Here is a 23,852-nt window from a genome sequence, read left to right as displayed (position 1 = left end):
CTGTCTGGAATAGTATGAACTTTAAAAACTTGTCTAAATGACTGATTAATTCTATGTGCTGGTTTGAGTGAGGCATTGAGTAACACGTGGCTAGTATTCGATATTCAAATAAATAAATACTACCATTTTATCAAGCTTTTATAGCGAATAAACTACGGTACATGACTGTCATTCCTATTTGTTAATTTCAAGTGTAATGTAAATTATTTGAAGGAATAATTGACTGTTTATGTTACGATGTTAGAGGTAAGTGTGTGTGTGTGTGTGTGAAGATATAGTAATCAAAGGCGGCAACCAATTGCAGCTGAGGCATTAATCATTTGCCGTATTCACAAAAAGAAAATAAAAAATATTAGAAAACTGACAATCTTTTGTCCCATTCACAAAAGAATGTTGAAAATATTTCAAATTTGATAATCGTTTGTTCTAGGTAAGGAGCAGAAACTTTGTTATTAATTCGATTGGAGGTGAAATTTTGCTATAATTAAAAAAAATGTGTTCTTCAGTATCAATATAATGGCTTCCAATGGCAGATTCTATAAGCAAAAAAAAAAAAAAAAAAAAAAAAAAAAGTTAGGATTTGCCCAAGCAATAATGGTCATGAAGACCAAATACAGATGGAGCCACCTGTCTCCCAAGGACGACAGAGCAAAGAAGGATTTCTGCTTCCTTGATTTTGAAAGTTCTACATTGTGAACATTCAGACTGTTCAAAGCCATTTGCCTTGGGTCCTAAGACGTGGATGTTAATTGTGTATGTTATATGTAAGTATTCTTATTTTTAAGATTTATTGGTATGGACTTGACATTCACGGTATTTTGTTTCCATATTTTCAGTATTTCTCCGTGAAATTGTGTTGCGAATTTGATCTTTTTGCTGGCATTGCCGTGTCTAGCTATTTAAATTCCAAACTTATCTTAGTTTTTCATACTTACGTTTGCGTGTTCTCCATATTTGAAAGAGGGTTTTTTATATTGTATAATTAACAATGTTCTCATATGCTTTTTTTCAAGTAGCCTATTCTTTGACTGCTCAACTGCACTTTGCCTTGAGATTTCTGTTGAAAAGTTCTTCCACGTGCGGAGCAATAAAACTTTGAAATAATTTTTTAAATTATAAAATAGTTTCGTTTACTATTTTAAAGATTTTAGTAACTCCCGTGAAGCTGTATTCGGTTACATTTATTGTAGTGCCAGAATTTTCACGCAACTTTCCTAATTGTTCGTTACCATTGAGAGGATTTTTGGAAGTGAAATTTATTGGATATACCTTAAAACTGATATATTGATTTCTTGTTGCAGTAATTCAGTGCTATTTTTTTCCCCTTGCTAGAATGTTTTCGATGTTTTTGGTGGTTATTTTGGGCTATTTATAGCATATTTCTACTTAAAGGAAAAAAAAGATTGGTCAGTATTCTTATGCATTTGTTTTTCCAGTGGTTTTTAACCATTTTTTTTTTTTTATTTCGGCTGAGTGTTAATTGAAGTAAAGTCGTTTTAGTTTAAAGTGGATCTAGTGTTTATCAAACGTCGAATGTTTTGTTACAAATGTTCCGAGGTTGGGTCTATATAGGGACAAGAATCAAACGTAAGCTATTTTATACTTTATTAATCTAACCTGAACAATTTCAGTCACTTATTTGCCACTTTTGATATAATTAATTACGCTGACGTCGGCACTAATTTCATAATACTGCTAGTGCTACATTTTTTGGGGTGTTGAAGATTACAAGAAAAAAAATAGCATTAAATTAACGAAATCAATTTTCCTTTTCGACGAAATTGCACTAGATTAGATATCCCCCAATTTCAAACTTGATTCAAACATTACGTATTCATAAACGAGAGAGACACACGCACGCACGCACATTTAGCTTTCAAACTTGGCTACTTTGAGTTGCAATGAGAGTTCTTAGGGGAAAATAACTCGATCTGAATACATTAAAATACAATATATTACTGGTCAATGGGGGTAATCAACTAAACTCAAACTAAATTAGTTTGTGACTTTGGTTACACACTTGTGAAGGTTTGGGGGATTTGATAAGACTTGTAAATGTCGAGTGATTTTGTCAGTTGTGAAGATTTAGTGAATTTGGTTACATACTTGTGAAGGTTTAGTAAATTTGGTTACATACTGTGAAGGTTTAGTAAATTTTGTTACATGTTAAGGTTTAATAAATCTGGTTACTGACTTATGAAGGTTTGGTAAATTTGGTTGCATACTTGTGAAGGTTTAGTAAATTTGGTTACTGACTTGTGAAGGTCTAGTAAATTTGGTTAAACACTTGTGAAGGTTTAGTGGAATTTGTTACATTTTTGAAGGTCAAGTGACATTGGTTACACAGCTGTGAAGGTCAAGTGACCTTGGTTACACAGCTGTGAAGGTCAAGTGACCTTGGTTACACAGTTGTGAAGGTCGTGACCTTGGTTACACAGTTGTGAAGGTCAAGTGACCTTGGTTACACAGTTGTGAAGGTCAAGTGACCTTGGTTGCACAGTTGTGAAGGTCAAATGACCTTGGTTGCACAGTTGTGAAGGTCAAGTGACCTTGGTTGCACAGGTGTGAAGGTCAAGTGGCCTTGGTTGCACAGGTGTGAAGGTCAAGTGGCCTTGGTTGCACAGTTGTGAAGGTCAAGTGACCTTGGTTGCACAGTTATGAAGGTCAAGTGACCTTGGTTGCACAGTTTTGAAGGTCAAGTGACCTTGGTTGCACAGATGTGAAGGTCAAGTGACCATGGTTACACAGATGTGGAGGTCAAGTGACCATGGTTACACAGATGTGGAGGTCAAGTGACCATGGTTACACAGATGTGGAGGTCAAGTGACCATGGTTACACAGATGTGGAGGTCAAGTGACCATGGTTACACAGATGTGGAGGTCAAGTGACCATGGTTACACACTTGTGGAGGTCAAGTGACCATGGTTACACACTTGTGGAGGTCAAGTGACCATGGATACACACTTGTGAAGGTCAAGTGACCATGGATACACTTGTGAAGGTCAAGTGACCTTGATTACCCACTTGAGAAGGTTTAGTGACTTTGGTTTTGCACTTGTGAAGGGTTAATGAAATTGGTTACACTAGTAAAGGTTTAGTGACTTTGGTTACACTTCTGAAGCTTTAGTGAATTTGGTTACACCTGTGAAGGTTCAGTGAATTTGGTTACACTTGTGAAGATTCAGTGAATTTGGTTACACTTGTGAAGGTTCAGTGAATTTGGTTACACCTGTGAAGCTTTAGTGAATTTGGTTACACACTTATGAAGCTTTAGTGAATTTGGTTACACACTTGTGAAGCTTAAGTGAATTTGGTTACACACTTGTGAAGCTTTAGTGAATTTGGTTACACCTGTGAAGCTTTGGTGAATTTGGTTACACACTAGTGAAGCTTTGGTGAATTTGGTTACACACTTGTGAAGCTTTGGTGAATTTGGTTACACACTTGTGAAGCTGTGGTGAATTTGGTTACACACTTGTGAAGCTGTGGTGAATTTGGTTACACACTTGTGAAGCATTAGTGAATTTAGTTACACACTTGTGAAGCTTTAGTGAATTTGGTTACACTTGTGAAGCTTTAGTGAATTTGGTTACACATGTGAAGCTTTAGTGAATTTGGTTACACCTTTGAAGCTTTAGTGAATTTGGTTACACCTTTGAAGCTTTAGTGAACTTGGTTACACTTGTGAAGCTTTAGTGAATTTGGTTACTTGTGAAGCTTTAGTTAATTTGGTTACACACTTTTTGGTTACACTTGTGAAGCTTTAGGGAATTTGGTTACACACTTTTTGGTTACACTTGTGAAGCTTTAGGGAATTTGGTTACACACTTTTTGGTTACACTTGTGAAGCTTTAGGGAATTTGGTTACACACTTGTTTAGCTTTAGTGAATTTGGTTACACCTGTGAAGCTTTAGTGAATTTGGTTACACTTGTGAAGCTTTAGTGAATTTGGTTACACCTGTGAAGCTTTAGTGAATTTGGTTACACACTTATGAAGCTTTAGTGAATTTGATTACACACTTGTGAAGCTTTAGTGAATTTGGTAACACACTTGTGAAGCTTTAGTGAATTTGGTTACACACTTGTGAAGCTTTAGTGAATTTGGTTACACATTTGTGAGGCTTTAGTGAATTTGGTTACACCTGTGAAGCTTTAGTGAATTTTGTTACACTTGTGAAGCTTTAGTGAATTTGGTTACACACTTTTTGGTTACACTTGTGAAGCTTTAGTGAATTTGGTTACACACTTGTAAAGCTTTAGTGAATTTGGTTACACACTTGTGAAGCTTTAGTGAATTTGGTTACACCTGTGAAGCTTTAGTGAATTTGGTTACACCTGTGAAGCTTTAATGAATTTAGTTACACCTGTGAAGCTTTAATGAATTTGGTTAACCTGTGAAGCTTTAATGAATTTGGTTACACTTGGGAAGCTTTAATGAATTTGATTACACTTGTGAAGCTTTAGTGAATTTGGTTACATTTGTGAAGCTTTAGTGAATTTGGTTACACCTGTGAAGCTTTAGTGAATTTGGTTACACCTGTGAAGCTTTAGTTAATTTTGTTTCACTTGTGAAGCTTTAGTGAATTTTTTTATACACTTGTGAAGCTTTATTGAATTTGGTTACACACTTGTGAAGGTTTAGTACCCTTTGGTTACACACTTATGAAGGTTTAGTGAATTTGGTTACACTTGTGAAGCTTTAGTTTATTTGGTTACACATGTGAAGCTTTAGTGAATTTGTTTACACTTGTGAAGCTTTAGTGAATTTGTTTACACACTTGTGAAGGTTAAGTGAATTTGGTTACACTTGTGTAGGTTAAGGGAATTTGTTTACACACTTGTGAAGGTTAAGTGAATTTGGTTACACTTGTAAAGCTTTAGTGAATTTGTTTACACACTTGTGAAGGTTATGTGAATTTGGTTACACACTTATGAAGCTTTAGTGAATTTGGTTACACACTCGTAAAGCTTTAGTGAATTTGGTTACACACTTGTGAAGCTTTAGTGAATTTGGTTAAACTTGTGAAGATTAGTGAATTTGGTTACACACTTTTTGGTTACACTTGTGAAGCTTTAGTGAATTTGGTTACACACTTTTTGGTTACACTTGTGAAGCTTTAGTGAATTTGGTTACACACTTGTAAAGCTTTAGTGAATTTGGTTACACACTTGTGAAGCTTTAGTGAATTTGGTTACACACTTGTGAAGCTTTAGTGAATTTGGTTACACCTGTGAAGCTTTAATGAATTTAGTTACACCTGTGAAGCTTTAATGAATTTGGTTACACCTGTGAAGCTTTAATGAATTTGGTTACACCTGTGAAGCTTTAATGAATTTGGTTACACTTCTGAAGCTTTAATGAATTTGGTTACACTTCTGAAGCTTTAGTGAATTTGGTTACACTTCTGAAGCTTTAGTGAATTTGGTTACACTTGCGAAGCTTTAGTGAATTTGGTTACACACTTATGATGCTTTAGTGAATTTAGTTTCACACTAGTGATGGTTTGGTGAAATTGATTTCACACTAGTGAAGGTTTGGTGAAATTGGTTTCACACTAGTGAAGGTTTGGTGAAATTGGTTTCACACTAGTGAAGGTTTGGTGAAATTGGTTTCACACTAGTGAAGGTTTGGTGAAATTGGTTTCACACTAGTGAAGGTTTGGTGAAATTGGTTTCACACTAGTGAAGGTTTAGTGAAATTGGTTACACACTTGTGAAGGTTAAGTAACCTATGGTTATACTTGTGAAGGTTTAGTACCCTTTGGTTACACACTTGTGAAGGTTTAGTACCCTTTGGTTACACACTTGTGAAGGTTTAGTACCCTTTGGTTACACACTTGTGAAGGTTTAGTACCCTTTGGTTACATACTTGTGAAGGTATAGTGAAATTGGTTACACTTTTGAAGGTTTAGTACCCTTTGGTTACACTTTTGAAGGTTTAGTACCCTTTGGTTACACTTTTGAAGGTTTAGTACCCTTTGGTTACACTTGTGAAGGTTTAGTACCCTTTGGTTACACTTGTGAAGCTTTAGTGAATTTGGTTACACACTTATGATGCTTTAGTGAATTTAGTTTCACACTAGTGATGGTTTGGTGAAATTGATTTCACACTAGTGAAGGTTTGGTGAAATTGGTTTCACACTAGTGAAGGTTTGGTGAAATTGGTTTCACACTAGTGAAGGTTTGGTGAAATTGGTTTCACACTAGTGAAGGTTTGGTGAAATTGGTTTCACACTAGTGAAGGTTTGGTGAAATTGGTTTCACACTAGTGAAGGTTTGGTGAAATTGGTTTCACACTAGTGAAGGTTTAGTGAAATTGGTTACACACTTGTGAAGGTTAAGTAACCTATGGTTATACTTGTGAAGGTTTAGTACCCTTTGGTTACACACTTGTGAAGGTTTAGTACCCTTTGGTTACACACTTGTGAAGGTTTAGTACCCTTTGGTTACACACTTGTGAAGGTTTAGTACCCTTTGGTTACACACTTGTGAAGGTATAGTGAATTTGGTTACACTTGTGAAGCTTTAGTGAATTTGGTTACACACTTGTGAAGCTTTAGTGAATTTGGTTACACCTGTGAAGCTTTAGTGAATTTGGTTACACCTGTGAAGCTTTAATGAATTTGGTTACACCTGTGAAGCTTTAATGAATTTGGTTACACCTGTGAAGCTTTAATGAATTTGGTTACACCTGTGAAGCTTTAATGAATTTGGTTACACCTGTGAAGCTTTAGTGAATTTGGTTACACCTGTGAAGCTTTAGTGAATTTGGTTACACTTGTGAAGCTTTAGTGAATTTGGTTACACCTGTGAAGCTTTAGTGAATTTGGTTACACCTGTGAAGCTTTAGTGAATTTTGTTACACACTTGTGAAGCTTTATTGAATTTGGTTACACACTTGTGAAGGTTTAGTACCCTTTGGTTACACACTTGTGAAGGTTTAGTACCCTTTGGTTACACACTTATGAAGGTTTAGTGAATTTGGTTACACTTGTGAAGATTTAGTTTATTTGGTTACACATGTGAAGCTTTAGTGAATTTGTTTACACTTGTGAAGCTTTAGTGAATTTGTTTACACACTTGTGAAGGTTAAGTGAATTTGGTTACACTTGTGTAGGTTAAGGGAATTTGTTTACACACTTGTGAAGGTTAAGTGAATTTGGTTACACTTGTGAAGCTTTAGTGAATTTGTTTACACACTTGTGAAGGTTAAGTGAATTTGGTTACACACTCATGAAGCTTTAGTGAATTTGGTTACACACTTGTAAAGCTTTAGTGAATTTGGTTACACACTTGTAAAGCTTTAGTGAATTTGGTTACACACTTGTGAAGCTTTAGTGAATTTGGTTACACTTGTGAAGCTTTAGTGAATTTGGTTACACACTTTTTGGTTACACTTGTGAAGTTTTAGTGAATTTGGTTACACACTTGTGAAGCTTTAGTGAATTTGGTTACACACTTGTGAAGCTTTAGTGAATTTGGTTACACCTGTGAAGCTTTAATGAATTTAGTTACACCTGTGAAGCTTTAATGAATTTGGTTACACCTGTGAAGCTTTAATGAATTTGGTTACACCTGTGAAGCTTTAATGAATTTGGTTACACCTGTGAAGCTTTAATGAATTTGGTTACACCTGTGAAGCTTTAATGAATTTGGTTACACCTGTGAAGCTTTAGTGAATTTGGTTACACTTGTGAAGCTTTAGTTAATTTGGTTATACACTTGTGAAGCTTTAGTGAATTTGGTTTCACACTAGTGATGGTTTGGTGAAATTGATTTCACACTAGTGATGGTTTGGTGAAATTGGTTTCACACTAGTGAAGGTTTGGTGAAATTGGTTTCACACTAGTGAAGGTTTAGTGAAATTGGTTACACACTTGTGAAGGTTAAGTAACCTATGGTTATACTTGTGAAGGTTTAGTACCCTTTGGTTACACACTTGTGAAGGTTTAGTACCCTTTGGTTACACACTTGTGAAGGTTTAGTACCCTTTGGTTACACACTTGTGAAGGTTTAGTACCCTTTGGTTACACACTTGTGAAGGTTTAGTACCCTTTGGTTACACACTTGTGAAGGTATAGTGAAATTGGTTACACTTTTGAAGGTTTAGTACCCTTTGGTTACACTTTTGAAGGTTTAGTACCCTTTGGTTACACTTGTGAAGGTTTAGTACCCTTTGGTTACACTTGTGAAGGTTTAGTACCCTTTGGTTACACTTGTGAAGGTTTAGTGAAATTGATAAAATTGATAACACTTGTGAAGGTTCAGTGACTTTAGTTACACTTATGAAGGTTTAGTGACTTTTGTTACACTTATGAAGGTTCCAGTGTCTTTGGTTAAACTTGTGAAGGTTCACATAATGTACCGGTAGCCAGAACAGGAGCAGTGATGTAATGTTGCTGTTAAGAGCGTAGCGAGCCAAGGTGGAGCAAAAACCATTAGGCGTGAAGTGACTCGTAGATAATTGATACTGTAATTCCAGCCACATTATCAACTTATCTTTTTCCTCATGCTTATCTTGTTTATTTTGTACTTCTGGTCATTATTACTAATGCAAATCACTTGTTTTGGCATTTCCCCCACACAAGAACCCTGGTTTCCCATGGAATTCCTCGTAATTGTCTTCTATGCAAGTCTTAAAAACACTTGTAATAGTGGTTTATCTCAAGTCATGGTTAGAAATGCATAATATTCAAGATAGCGAGAAAGAGAAATATATGGGGTAAAGTTTTGGATTCAACCAAATTGGGAAATGTATTATATCAATATATTTTCCTAGTAAAGCACGTGATAACAAAACACTTCTTCTCAATACATTATTGTCGCTAATGCATACTTACAGAGAAAAAAAATATTTCAGGAATTGAAGGTCTTGACTTTTTCTAATTTTAGTGTATATCTTTCCATGGGCACGCAAGGTAGCTCTTGTTCGTTTGTATATCTGTTTTCATCTTACTTGGCTCCTCCCCATTGCGCAATGTGACAATATTTGCTTGAATGCGCATTTGCTCCTCCCACTAATGTCGCTCCTCCAATCTAAATACTACTGGGTTCTTTTCAAGGGTTATTATTGGACGATTCATTGGTCTCTCAGTCTTGTTTCAAGGATCTGTTTTTCGTGCAATATAACATTGTAAACGATAGTATTTTGTTTTTTTCCCTATTTCATTATGGGAGAAACCCGTGATTGTCGTTTGTTTTCGGTTTTCAAAAGTTCCGGTTTCTATATTTTCATCACACGTCACTTGACTGTCATGGATCCTCCGGTACGGTTGTGTGAAATATGTCGTTATTCCTATTTTGATGTGATCGGCAGATTTCATGGGAATTATAATGGAACTCCTGAAGTAGTGAATCGTTTTCTAAGGGAGCATTCCGTATTACCTTTAAGTGTCCAGTGTGGTAAATGTGATTCGGCTTTACATTTTCGTGGGGATAGACATGTGTGGTATTGTACCAAATCTGTAAAGGAGGGTCAACTACAACCTTCCACATCTTCGTCATCTTCCGTTTAAGGTAAGAAGTGATTTAACAAAATATATATATTCAAATTTACCCCTGGTTAAAGGGGGGGTCGCAGGGGGGGCGAAGCCCCCCCCCCCCCCCCCCGGTAGGGGTACAGGGCCCCTAGGTTAGGTTAGGTGGGTTTGTTAGGTTCTGTGGTGCCCTGAAAATTACTGTGGCCTTAAGGGGGGGTCGCAGGGTGGGCGAAGCCCCCCCCCGGTAGGGGTACAGGGCCCCTAGGTTAGGTTAGGTGGGTTTGTTAGGTTCTGTGGTGCCTTGAAAATTACTGTGGCCATAAGGGGGGGTCGCAGGGGGGGCGAAGCCCCCCCCCCCCGGTAGGGGTACAGGGCCCCTAGGTTAGGTGGGTTTGTTAGGTTCTGTGGTGCCTTGAAAATTACTGTGGCCATAAGGGGGGGTCGCAGGGGGGGCGAAGCCCCCCCCCCGGTAGGGGTACAGGGCCCCTAGGTTAGGTTAGGTGGGTTTGTTAGGTTCTGTGGTGCCCTGAAAATTACTGTGGCTTTAAGGGGGGGTCGCTGGGGGGCCCTACCCCCCTCCCCCCGGTAGGCCTAGTTAGGGGTATGGGGGAGGGGTGCTGGAACATTAATTATTCATTTATTGCAAATATCATTCAATGCCCCAACACCCTCCCCCCCTTCCCCCACCCAAAACCCCGGTTCCCAAAGGGTGTCCCCCATAATTGGTGGGATGAACTAGGGTATACATAGTAAATCTCTAAATCGGTTGGTTTGCAGTCAAAATAAACGTTAAATTCATTGAAACCACACTATTTCTGATGCAACAAATATATTTTTATTGCATTTTTCCAAATTTGGCTGAAACTAAAAATTTACCATATATGGTTATGTATTTGACTAGAAATTATAAGTATATTTACCCATTTTGAGTTTTAAAATTGATTTTTTTTTTTAAAGGAACTAGACGTCTGTAGTTCTTATACATTTCTTTAGCACTTCCATAAAAGGTTATAGTTTTGATAACATACATTTCTTCGATTTTGGGTCGTTATTTAACCGAGAATATTCTTTGTTTCAGTACCGCTTTAGCGATTTAGGTACGTCTTAGTTTTGTTTTCTTTTGGATGACTTATCTAAGAGGTATTTGCTTTCTTGACGTATTTTGATTGTTAGATGCAGATACTGTTTACTGGGACTAGTAAATAGTTAATTTTTAATACTGATAAAGATTTATAGAATTTTCACATGGAATTAGTGAGGTGGTTGTGAATAAACCTTTTATTTTAAATTTAATGCAATAAGTGTTTGATTTGGAATTGTAATTATTGCAGTGTCATTAGTGTTCAGTTGAAAAATATAAACTTTGGTCATTTAAATGCTTCAACTTTGTGAAAATTATTTGGGCAGCTTCATACACGACTAGTTTGGTGTTTGACCAGGTTTTTTAGTCATGCATTTCAAATGGGTAAGCAATCAAGAGAATATTAATATAAGTATTGTGCTATATATTCGGCAAAGGTTGTAATAGAAATTTAGTATTTTAGTAATGCCGTTTTTACTTTAAAAATAATTTCTTGGTAAGCAAGAAACGATTAGCATGTTTTCAAATTAGTGGCCGAAAAATCAGCACACATTCATAAATTTTCTTTTCCAGATGTTCAATGACCACCCTGACTGAGGGGCTGAAGCTTGAAGGATGAACTCGATGCAAACGAACTAAATGTTTAAAAAGGAAGATTTCATTCAGCTGAAGTGGAGTAAATTGGTGAAAAGACTTTTTACTTGGAAGATTTCATTCAGCTGAAGTGGAGTAAATTGGTGAAAAGACTTTTTGATTGGAAGATTTCATTCAGCTGAAGTGGAGTAAATTGGTGAAAAGACTTTTTGATTGGAAGATTTCATTCAGCTGAAGTGGATTAAATTGGTGAAAAGACTTTTTACTTGGAAGATTTCATTCAGCTGAAGTGGAGTAAATTGGCGAAAAGACTTTTTACTTGAAAGATTTCATTCAGCTGAAGTGGAGTAAATTGATGAAAAGACTTTTTACTTGGAAATTGACCACAAATTCAAAACCTTCAGTATTGGTAAGTGGATAAAACGAGACATTTGTTTTATAAATAATGTAAATGAACATTTTGAAAATAATTATTTCAAACTAAACTTTAAAACATGAAAATTGAAGTTTGGGAATTAAAATTTTGCCTGATGTAAAAGTGGGAGAAGCCATTCCTGGTGAAAAAATTTTCTAAAGTTATATATTTTTGAAATTTTGACCAACTTTAATATCAGAGGTGGTACAGTAATAGGGAAATATAATACGAGACGGAAGCGTATTCAATGGATATTTGTACGAAAGGTACCTGGTTTAAGTAAAAGGAAGTTTTGTAGATTTGGAAATGCTTTATTAGTACATACAGTTAAGTCTTGGGCGTTAAAATGGGTAACTCTAGGATCAAGTTTTGATTGGCAGATATTCTGGTGATTAATGTAAATGCCCCTGAAATCTATAATTGAAATGTCTTATAGAACAGACCGAAATATTCAAATGGAAGGTAAAACAAAGTGATTTGGTGTAACCTTTACAATTGAAGATTTTTTGATAGATTTCGGAACAAATTTGTCAATTTTTTATGGCAATTTATTTGGAATAACTTAAATGTCGAAAAGATTTGTTTATCGCCGTGATCAGCAAATCTGTACTAGTTAGAGCTACCCATACTAGGTTGGTTTGCTGTGAACGATCAGATAGTCCCCACCATCACCAATCCGCACTGGCCAGCGCGGTTATGAAAACGGGCCAAACCCCAGACATGAATAAGGAAATGTCTGAGGCCTTTGTATTGCAGTGGACTAGAAACGGCTGTATTTGCTGTTGCATATTATATATTTAATAAGTTACTTTTAGTGTTTTAAACTAATAATTTTGAGCCGTTAAGATATTTGGCTGTCATTCAAGGAAAGATTTATCTTCCTGATAAAAATAAATTTTTGAAGATGCGTGAGATTTTGAATGTGTGTAACTTGTAAGATTGTTTATATGTGCATAGCCTATAAGATTATGAATGTGTATAGCCTGTAACATTTTGATTTTGTATAGCCTGTAAGATTGTTAATGTGTGTAACTTGTAAGATTGCGAATGTGTATAACTTGTAAGATTGCGATTGTGTATAACTTGTAAGATTGTGAATGTGCATAGCCTGTAAGATTGTGAATGTGTATAACTTGTAAGATTGTTTGTGTAAAACTTAAGATTTTGAGTGTGTATAGCCTCTTAAGATTTTGCATACGTATAGCCTCTTATGATTTTGCATGTGTATAGCCTGTAACATTTTGAATGTGTGTAACTTGTAAGATTGTGAATATGTATAGCCTGTAAGATTGTGAATATGTATAGCCTGTAAGATTGTGAATATGTATAGCCTGTAAGATTGTGAATGTGTATAACTTGTAAGATTGTGAAAGTGTATAGCCTGTAAGATTGTGAAAGTGTATAGCCTGTAAAATTTTTAATGTGTATACAGTAACTTGTAAGATTGGTAATGTGCGTAACTTTTAAGTTTGTGAATGGTATAACTTGTAAGGTTGTGAATGTGTATAGCCTGTAACATTTTGCTTGTGATAACTTGTAAGATTGGTAATGTGTGTAACTTGTAAGATTGTGAATGTATATAACGTGTTAGATTGTGAATGTATATAACTTCTTAGATTGTGAATGTGCGTAACTTTTAAGTTTGTGAATGGTATAACTTGTAAGATTGTGAATGTGTATAGCCTGTAACATTTTGCTTGTGTATAACTTGTAAGATTGTTTATGTGCATAGCCTATAAGATTATCAATGTGTATAGCCTGTAACATTTTGCTTGTGTATAACTTGTAAGATTGTTTATGTGCATAGCCTATAAGATTATCAATGTGTATAGCCTGTAACATTTTGCTTGTGTATAACTTGTAAGATTGTTTGTGCATAGCCTATAAGATTATGAATATGTATAGCCTGTAACATTTTGCTTGTGTATAACTTGTAAGATTGGTAATGTGTGTAACTTGTAAGATTGTGAATATATATAACCTGCTAGATTGTGAATGTGTAAAACTGTAAGATTTTGAATGTCTATAGCCTCTGTAAGATTTTGAATGTGTATAGCCTCTAAGATTTTGAATGTGTATAGCCTCTGTAAGATTTTGAATGTGTATAGCCTCTAAGATTTTGTATGTGTATAGCCTCTAAGATTTTGTATGTGTATAGCCTCTGTAAGATTGTAAATGTGTATAGCCTCTGTAAGATTGTAAATGTGTATAGCCTCTGTAAGATTTTGAATGTGTATAGCCTCTAAGATTTTGTATGTGTATAGCCTCTGTAAGATTTTGAATGTGTATAGCCTCTGTAAGATTTTGAATGTGTATAGCCTCTAAGATTTTGTATGTGTATAGCCTCTGTAAGATTTTGTATGTGTATAGCCTCTGTAAGATTGTAAATGTGTATAGCCTCTGTAAGATTGTAAATGTGTATAGCCTGTAACATTTTGAATGTGTGTAACTTGTAAGATTGCGAATGTGTATCCTGTCAGATTGCGAATATGTATAGCCTGTAAGATTGTGGATGTGTGTAACTCGCAAGATTGTGAATATATCTAATTTTTTCAGATGTTCAGCTTCATGCAAAGTATATTGAAAGTTTTTTTATGGGTAGTAGGAAAATTATAATCTATTTTGAAAGGTGAAAGAGAGGAATTAGTAATATACTTTTAAGTAAAAATCCATTTTTTTTTCATTAAACTTTAATCCGATCCAAAGAGTAATATAAAATAACAAATATTGCTTAATACTTCCAAGGAAAAGAGTAGGCCTACTTCTGGCAAAGATAGGACTAGACAAAAGATTTAATGTACACTATATGCTTTGAATTCTTCCAGGTGTGTTGGAAGTTCGTGTTTGAAACTAGAAATGGATGGAATTGCTAACTGACTACGTTAAAACGCCAAGAGTAAAGCAACAGGTTTAGAGAAAAGTTAAGAAAATGACTTGGATAAATGATAGAAAATACTAAAAAAAAAAAAATTGTAAATTTCATCAGTAAATGACTGTTGTAGCAAAAATACTTTTAGTTCACATTACAAGTCACTATAGGTGTTTTATATTAGAATATATTAAATACAGTAGCCGTTTTCTTATTACTGCTTTGTATTTTTATGTAAATTTCCAATCTTATTTTTCATAGTTCTCGTCTTTTTAGCACTTTTCTAATATTTTTTTTTTTTTGTACAGTTTTCTTCAAGCAAAGAATTAGTCTCTTATCTGCTATATCATTTCTTCTGCCTATTGCGTTGTCTTCTGGTCTTTGTCTTTATCATACTGCATTTTTCTAGTTTTCTTTGGTGTTTTGGGTTTTCTTCTGGTCTTGATCTTTTTTTTCGCGCACTCTTGGTTTCTTGATGCTGTGGCTACGCTATTGTGAATATTGATTTTGGTTGGTTTCTTTCAGCTGCGTGTTAGGATGAGAAATTTTGGTTAACGTTCCTACACAACTGTGCCCATTTATAATTTCAGATGCTAGTTAGGTTGAGAGATTTTGGTCAACTTTCCATCAGAACTTGTTCCCATTTGTAATTTTAAATGAGTTAGGTTGAGAGATTTTGGTTAACATTCTCTCAGAACTGTGATGATATTTAATTTCAGATAAGAGTTAGGTTGAGAGATTTTGGTTAACGTTCCTTCAGAACTGCTCCAATTTTGTATTTTTAAATGAGTCAAGTTGAGAGATTATAGTTAACGTTCCTTCAGAACTGTTCCCATTTTGTATTTTTAAATGAGTTAAGTTGAGAGATTTTGGTTAACTATCTGTCAGAACTGTGGCGATATTTAATTTCGGATAAGAGTTAGGTTAAGAGATTTTGGTTAACGTTCCTTCAGAAGTGTTCCCATTTGTAATATTAAATGTTAGGTTGAGAGATTTTAGTTAACATTCTCAGAACTGTGCCGATATTTAATTTCAGATAAGAGTTAGGTTGAGAGATTTTTGTTAACGTTCCTACACAACTGTTCCCATTTATAATTTCAGATGTGATTTAGGTTGAGAGATTTTGGTTAACATTCCTTCATAACTGTTCCCATTTGTAATTTTAAATGTTGGGTCGAGAGATTTTGGTTAACGTTCCTTCATAACTGTTCCCATTTGTAATTTTAAATATGTTAGGTAGAGAGATTTTGGTTAACGTATCTACACAACTGTTCCCATTTATAATTTCAGATGTTAGTTAGGTCGAGAGATTTTGGTTAATGTTCCTTCAAAACTGTCCCGATTTGTAATTTCAGACTTTAGGTTGACAGATTTTGGTTAACGTTCTTACACAACTGTTCCCATTTATAATTTCAGATGAGTTAGGTAGAGAGATTTTGGTTAACGTTTCTACACAACTGTTCCCATTTGTAATTTTAAATGTGTTAGGTAGAGAGATTTTGGTTAACGTTCCTTCATAACTGTTCCCATTTGTAATTTTAAATGAGTTAGGTTGAGAGATTTTGGTTAACGTTCCTTCATAACTGTTCCCATTTATAATTTCAGATGTGAGTTAGGTCGAGAGATTTTGGTTAACATTCCTTCATAACTGTTCCCATTTGTAATTTTAAATGTTGGGTCGAGAGATTTTGGTTGTTCCTTCAGAGCTGTTCCCATTTGTAATTTTAAATGAGTTAGGTTGAGAGATTTTGGTTAACATTCCTTCATAACTGTTCCCATTTGTAATTTTAAATGTTGGGTCGAGAGATTTTGGTTAACGTTCCTTCAGAGCTGTTCCCATTTGTAATTTTAAATGAGTTAGGTTGAGAGATTTTGGTTAACGTTTCTACACAACTGTTCCCATTTATAATTTCAGATGTGAGTTAGGTAGAGAGATTTTGGTTAACATTCCTTCATAACTGTTCCCATTTGTAATTTTAAATGTTGGGTCGAGAGATTTTGGTTAACGTTCCTTCAGAGCTGTTCCCATTTGTAATTTTAAATGTTGGGTCGAGAGATTTTGGTTAACGTTCCTTCATAACTGTTCCCATTTGTAATTTTAAATGAGTTAGGTTGAGAGATTTTGGTTAACATCTCTACACAACTGTTCCCATTTATAATTTCAGATGTGAAGTTAGGTCGAGAGATTTTGGTTAACATTCCTTCAGAGCTGTTCCCATTTGTAATTTTAAATGTTGGGTCGACAGATTTTGGTTAACGTTCCTTCAGAGCTGTTCCCATTTATAATTTTAAATGCGTTAGGTAGAGAGATTTTGGTTAACGTTCCTTCATAACTGTTCCCATTTGTAATTCTAAATGTTGGGTCGAGAGATTTTGGTTAATGTTCCTTCAGAGCTATTCCCATTTGTAATTTTAAATGTGTTAAGTAGAGAGATTTTGGTTAACGTTCCTTCATAACTGTTCCCATTTGTAATTTTAAATAAGTTAGGTTGAGAGATTTTGGTTAACGTTCCTTCATAACTGTTCCCATTTGTAATTTTAAATGTTGGGTCGAGAGATTTTGGTTGTTCCTTCAGAGCTGTTCCCATTTGTAATTTTAAATGTGTTAGGTAGAGAGATTTTGGTTAACGTTCCTTCATAACTGTTCCCATTTGTAATTTTAAATGTTGGGTCGAGAGATTTTGGTTGTTCCTTCAGAGCTGTTCCCATTTGTAATTTTAAATGAGTTAGGTAGAGAGATTTTGGTTAACATTCCTTCATAACTGTTCCCATTTGTAATTTTAAATGTTGGGTCGAGAGATTTTGGTTGTTCCTTCAGAGCTGTTCCCATTTGTAATTTTAAATGAGTTAGGTCGAGAGATTTTGGTTAACGTTTCTACACAACTGTTCCCATTTATAGTTTCAGATGTGAGTTAGGTAGAGAGATTTTGGTTAACATTCCTTCATAACTGTTCCCATTTGTAATTTTAAATGTTGGGTCGAGAGATTTTGGTTGTTCCTTCATAGCTGTTCCCATTTGTAATTTTAAATGTGTTAGGTCGAGAGATTTTGGTTAACGTTTCTACACAACTGTTCCCATTTATAGTTTCAGATGTGAGTTAGGTAGAGAGATTTTGGTTAACATTCCTTCATAACTGTTCCCATTTGTAATTTTAAATGTTGGGTCGAGAGATTTTGGTTGTTCCTTCAGAGCTGTTCCCATTTGTAATTTTAAATGTGTTAGGTAGAGAGATTTTGGTTAACGTTCCTTCATAACTGTTCCCATTTGTAATTTTAAATGAGTTAGGTCGAGAGATTTTGGTTAACGTTTCTACACAACTGTTCCCATTTATAGTTTCAGATGTGAGTTAGGTAGAGAGATTTTGGTTAACATTCCTTCATAACTGTTCCCATTTGTAATTTTAAATGTTGGGTCGAGAGATTTTGGTTGTTCCTTCAGAGCTGTTCCCATTTGTAATTTTAAATGTGTTAGGTAGAGAGATTTTGGTTAACGTTCCTTCATAACTGTTCCCATTTGTAATTGTAAGTGTTGGGTTGAGAGATTTTGGTTAACATTCCTTCATAACTGTTCCCATTTGTAATTTTAAATGAGTTAGGTTGAGAGATTTTGGTTAAAGTTTCTACACAACTGTTCCCATTTATAATTTCAGATGTGAGTTAGGTTGAGAGATTTTGGTTAACATTCCTTCATAACTGTTCCCATTTGTAATTTTAAATGAGTTAGGTTGAGAGATTTTGGTTAACGTTTCTACACAACTGTTCCCATTTATAATTTCAGATGAGTTAGGTAGAGAGATTTTGGTCAACGTTTCTACACTACTGTTCCCATTTGTAATTTTAAATGTGTTAGGTAGAGAGATTTTGGTTAACGTTCCTTCATAACTGTTCCCATTTGTAATTTTAAATGAGTTAGGTTGAGAGATTTTGGTTAACGTTCCTTCATAACTGTTCCCATTTATAATTTCAGATGTGAGTTAGGTCGAGAGATTTTGGTTAACATTCCTTCATAACTGTTCCCATTTGTAATTTTAAATGTTGGGTCGAGAGATTTTGGTTGTTCCTTCAGAGCTGTTCCCATTTGTAATTTTAAATGAGTTAGGTTGAGAGATTTTGGTTAACATTCCTTCATAACTGTTCCCATTTGTAATTTTAAATGTTGGGTCGAGAGATTTTGGTTAACGTTCCTTCAGAGCTGTTCCCATTTGTAATTTTAAATGAGTTAGGTTGAGAGATTTTGGTTAACGTTTCTACACAACTGTTCCCATTTATAATTTCAGATGTGAGTTAGGTAGAGAGATTTTGGTTAACATTCCTTCATAACTGTTCCCATTTGTAATTTTAAATGTTGGGTCGAGAGATTTTGGTTAACGTTCCTTCAGAGCTGTTCCCATTTGTAATTTTAAATGTTGGGTCGAGAGATTTTGGTTAACGTTCCTTCATAACTGTTCCCATTTGTAATTTTAAATGAGTTAGGTTGAGAGATTTTGGTTAACATCTCTACACAACTGTTCCCATTTATAATTTCAGATGTGAAGTTAGGTCGAGAGATTTTGGTTAACATTCCTTCATAACTGTTCCCATTTGTAATTTTAAATGAGTTAGGTTGAGAGATTTTGGTTAACGTTTCTACTCAACTGTTCCCATTTATAATTTCAGATGTGAGTTAGGTCGAGAGATTTTGGTTAACATTCCTTCATAACTGTTCCCATTTGTAATTTTAAATGTTGGGTCGACAGATTTTGGTTAACGTTCCTTCAGAGCTGTTCCCATTTATAATTTTAAATGCGTTAGGTAGAGAGATTTTGGTTAACGTTCCTTCATAACTGTTCCCATTTGTAATTTTAAATGTTGGGTCGACAGATTTTGGTTAACGTTCCTTCAGAGCTGTTCCCGTTTGTAATTTTAAATGTGTTAGGTAGAGAGATTTTGGTTAACGTTCCTTCATAACTGTTCCCATTTATAATTTCAGATGTGAGTTAGGTCGAGAGATTTTGGTTAACATTCCTTCATAACTGTTCCCATTTATAATTTTAAATGCGTTAGGTAGAGAGATTTTGGTTAACGTTCCTTCATAACTGTTCCCATTTGTAATTTTAAATGTTGGGTCGACAGATTTTGGTTAACGTTCCTTCAGAGCTGTTCCCATTTATAATTTTAAATGTGTTAGGTAGAGAGATTTTGGTTAACGTTCCTTCATAACTGTTCCCATTTGTAATTCTAAATGTTGGGTCGAGAGATTTTGGTTAACGTTCCTTCAGAGCTATTCCCATTTGTAATTTTAAATGTGTTAAGTAGAGAGATTTTGGTTAACGTTCCTTCATAACTGTTCCCATTTGTAATTTTAAATAAGTTAGGTTGAGAGATTTTGGTTAACGTTCCTTCATAACTGTTCCCATTTGTAATTTTAAATGTTGGGTCGAGAGATTTTGGTTGTTCCTTCAGAGCTGTTCCCATTTGTAATTTTAAATGTGTTAGGTAGAGAGATTTTGGTTAACGTTCCTTCATAACTGTTCCCATTTGTAATTTTAAATGTTGGGTCGAGAGATTTTGGTTGTTCCTTCAGAGCTGTTCCCATTTGTAATTTTAAATGAGTTAGGTAGAGAGATTTTGGTTAACATTCCTTCATAACTGTTCCCATTTGTAATTTTAAATGTTGGGTCGAGAGATTTTGGTTGTTCCTTCAGAGCTGTTCCCATTTGTAATTTCAAATGAGTTAGGTCGAGAGATTTTGGTTAACGTTTCTACACAACTGTTCCCATTTATAGTTTCAGATGTGAGTTAGGTAGAGAGATTTTGGTTAACATTCCTTCATAACTGTTCCCATTTGTAATTTTAAATGTTGGGTCGAGAGATTTTGGTTGTTCCTTCAGAGCTGTTCCCATTTGTAATTTTAAATGTGTTAGGTAGAGAGATTTTGGTTAACGTTCCTTCATAACTGTTCCCATTTGTAATTTTAAGTGTTGGGTTGAGAGATTTTGGTTAACATTCCTTCATAACTGTTCCCATTTGTAATTTTAAATGAGTTAGGTTGAGAGATTTTGGTTAAAGTTTCTACACAAATGTTCCCATTTATAATTTCAGATGTGAGTTAGGTTGAGAGATTTTGGTTAACATTCCTTCATAACTGTTCCCATTTGTAATTTTAAATGAGTTAGGTTGAGAGATTTTGGTTAACGTTTCTACACAACTGTTCCCATTTATAATTTCAGATGTGAGTTAGGTCGAGAGATTTTGGTTAACATTCCTTCATAACTGTTCCCATTTGTAATTTTAAATGTTAGGTTGAGAGATTTTGGTTAACGTTTCTACACAACTGTTCCCATTTATAATTTCAGATGTGAGTTAGGGCGAGAGATTTTGGTTAACATTCCTTCATAACTGTTCCCATTTGTAATTTTAAATGTTGGGTCGAGAGATTTTGGTTAACGTTCCTTCAGAGCTGTTCCCATTTGTAATTTTAAATGTGTTAGGTTGAGAGATTTTGGTTAACGTTCCTTCATAACTGTTCCCATTTGTAATTTTAAATGAGTTAGGTTGAGAGATTTTGGTTAAAGTTTCTACACAACTGTTCCCATTTATAATTTCAGATGTGAGTTAGGTTGAGAGATTTTGGTTAACATTCCTTCATAACTGTTCCCATTTGTAATTTTAAATGAGTTAGGTTGAGAGATTTTGGTTAACGTTTCTACACAACTGTTCCCATTTATAATTTCAGATGTGAGTTAGGTCGAGAGATTTTGGTTAACATTCCTTCATAACTGTTCCCATTTGTAATTTTAAATGAGTTAGGTTGAGAGATTTTGGTTAACGTTTCTACACAACTGTTCCCATTTATAATTTCAGATGTGAGTTAGGTCGAGAGATTTTGGTTAACATTCCTTCATAACTGTTCCCATTTGTAATTTTAAATGTTGGGTCGAGAGATTTTGGTTAACGTTCCTTCAGAGCTGTTCCCATTTGTAATTTTAAATGTGTTAGGTTGAGAGATTTTGGTTAACGTTCCTTCATAACTGTTCCCATTTGTAATTCTAAATGTTGGGTCGAGAGATTTTGGTTAACGTTCCTTCAGAGCTGTTCCCATTTGTAATTTTAAATGTGTTAGGTTGAGAGATTTTGGTTAACGTTCCTTCATAACTGTTCCCATTTGTAATTTTAAATGTTAAGTTGAGAGATTTTGGTCAACATTCCTTCAGAACGTGCCGATTTGTAATTTCAGATGTGAGTTAGGTTGAGAGATTTTGGTTAAAGTTCTTCCAGAACTTTGCTGATTTGTAATTTCAGATGCGAGTTAGGTTTAGATATTTTGGTTAACATTCCTTCAGAACTGTTCCCATTTGTAATTTTAAATGAGTTAGGTTGATAAATTTTGTTTGTTTCTTCAGAACTGTTCCCATTTGTAATTTCAGATGAATTAGGTTGAGAGATTTTGGTTAACATTACTTCAAAACTGTGCCGAGAAATCTGTTAAGTTCAATGTTCAGCAGTTTTGGTGACCTTTCGCGACTGATTTTCTAGACAGGAAAGTTTTCCTTTCTACACTTAGTTTCCAGAGATTCGTATGGATTTTATAATTACACATTTCCCATGGCAGGTTTCAACTTTATTCTATTTAGATGATTTGTGTTATCAGAAAAATAGTTTACAAAAGTATTTTCAGTATTTCTTTGGTAGTCTTATTAATCAAAATTTTCACGAAAAATTTTAACCTTTAGATATGAAATATATCTTAGATTGGTATAAATCATCATAGTAATTTCGAATGTTGACACTAAGGATTTTAACTAATAATTTTTCCTGCAATTTGACAAATCAACAAGTAAAAAAAGTTCAATTATTTTCATAATTATTTCTGCAAATGCCATTTGGTTTTTGTAGTTCTTGAAATTCTTGCCTGTTCTAAATTTGTTGATCTCTAGATGATTCCTTTTGAATTTAAAGAGATTGTGGTACATAATCTCTATATAAATATTTTATATTTAAAACTATTGTAAATCCTTTTCAATCTGGGTGGTTTATGGAGGTGAGAATTTCGGCTTCATGCTTGGTGTTGATTAGGTATTTTATTACTGGAGTTTAGGTGTGAAAGTTGAATAAATACTTGAAAAAGGTGTTATTAGGATATTTAGATGAGCTGTTAATAGCAATTTAATGTAATGGTGTTCCATACATATAAGCTTATTGGAGGCCAAGGAGAATGAAGTTCTCAGAAGTATAAGGAAAATGTAATAAATTATATGAAACGCAGTTATAGATATATGCAATATTACATATATCTATAATTGCCTTTTAAAACTTGGCATGTATGAAAATTGTTCCATGTAAAATAATGTGGTGGATAACGGGCTGTGTCACCCTAGCAGTACCAGCCGAACTCGGTTGAGTCCCTTGTCAGGCTGGGAGGAACGTAGAGAGGAGAGGTCCCCTTTTTTGTTTCATTTGTTGATGTCGGCTAACCCCCAAGATTGGGGCAAGTGCCTTGGTATATGTATGTAAAATACTGCATTCTAAAAGTTTACCATGAAGACCCGTCAATTGAATGGTTGCAGATTCTAGTATTTGCTCAAACTCAATGTTCAATTTCTTTGACAGGTTTTGAGTCCACCTTAATGACAGCGGAGCTTGGACGGAAACATGCACAGAATTTCGCACCGGAGAAATGCAAAAGACGACTTGATCTTGAGTGATTTGCTGCCATTTGACCGTTGCAATTTAACATTGGTATTAGTGGATAAAAGGTAAAAGTCCTTTTAACTTTATGTTCGTTAGCTGTAAAAGCAATATACAAATAATTATATAACATGATCGCTTCTTTATTCTTTAATAAAAATCAAATACAGCCTATGCATATAAATTGGGAAATAGATATATATTCTTTTAAAATGGGAGTTATGGTGCAAAGTACTTTTGCAAATTTCGTTGCCGTAATTCTTTTAGTTATGTGGTAGTGGTTTAATGTGCAAAGCTTTTAGCAATAAAATACTGAATTTACAATAGGATAACGTAGACACATGTTCGTAAATAGGTTTTTATATAAAGCTTAACTTTTACCAGTTGAAGATTTCTATGTAAACTGTAATAGAATTGTAGAATCAGGTTTGTGGGACCTAAAGTGGAAAGTTACTTTGTCGATGAAAAAGTATATATATAAGGATAGTTATATACTTTAAGCTCAATTTGGTTATCAAATTTTTTTAATTTTTTTAGGCGTCTAGATGATAGTCAAACAATGAGCATACCGGGAAAACTATTTCTAACTGATAACATTATTTCAGAATGTGGTATCGTGGGACGTGATTGAACTTGGAATGGATAGAATTAATATCCAGCAAGAAGGTAAGTTTTACACTTCATTTTTCAAATTTTATCTTGTAATTTTTGTTTTGACAAGAAAAAAAAAAAATTACAATTTTTG

At 34.5% G+C, this 23,852-nt stretch overlaps 1 long non-coding RNA gene across 1 annotated transcript; it reads left to right on the top strand.

The window, feature by feature from the left end:
- Nucleotides 1-669: 669 nt before the first annotated feature.
- On the top strand, nt 670-23,169 carry LOC137628980 (uncharacterized). Its single transcript, XR_011041418.1, has 3 exons — nt 670-764; nt 11,136-11,565; nt 23,030-23,169. It is a non-coding gene; the product is annotated as an uncharacterized lncRNA (long non-coding RNA).
- Nucleotides 23,170-23,852: the final 683 nt, after the last annotated feature.

This window comes from Palaemon carinicauda, chromosome 37, assembly GCF_036898095.1.
Source record: "Palaemon carinicauda isolate YSFRI2023 chromosome 37, ASM3689809v2, whole genome shotgun sequence".
NCBI classification, from domain to species: domain Eukaryota; kingdom Metazoa; phylum Arthropoda; class Malacostraca; order Decapoda; family Palaemonidae; genus Palaemon; species Palaemon carinicauda.
The sequence above is the reverse complement of the archived record's forward strand: the minus strand, read 5'-3'. Positions and strand labels throughout refer to the sequence as shown.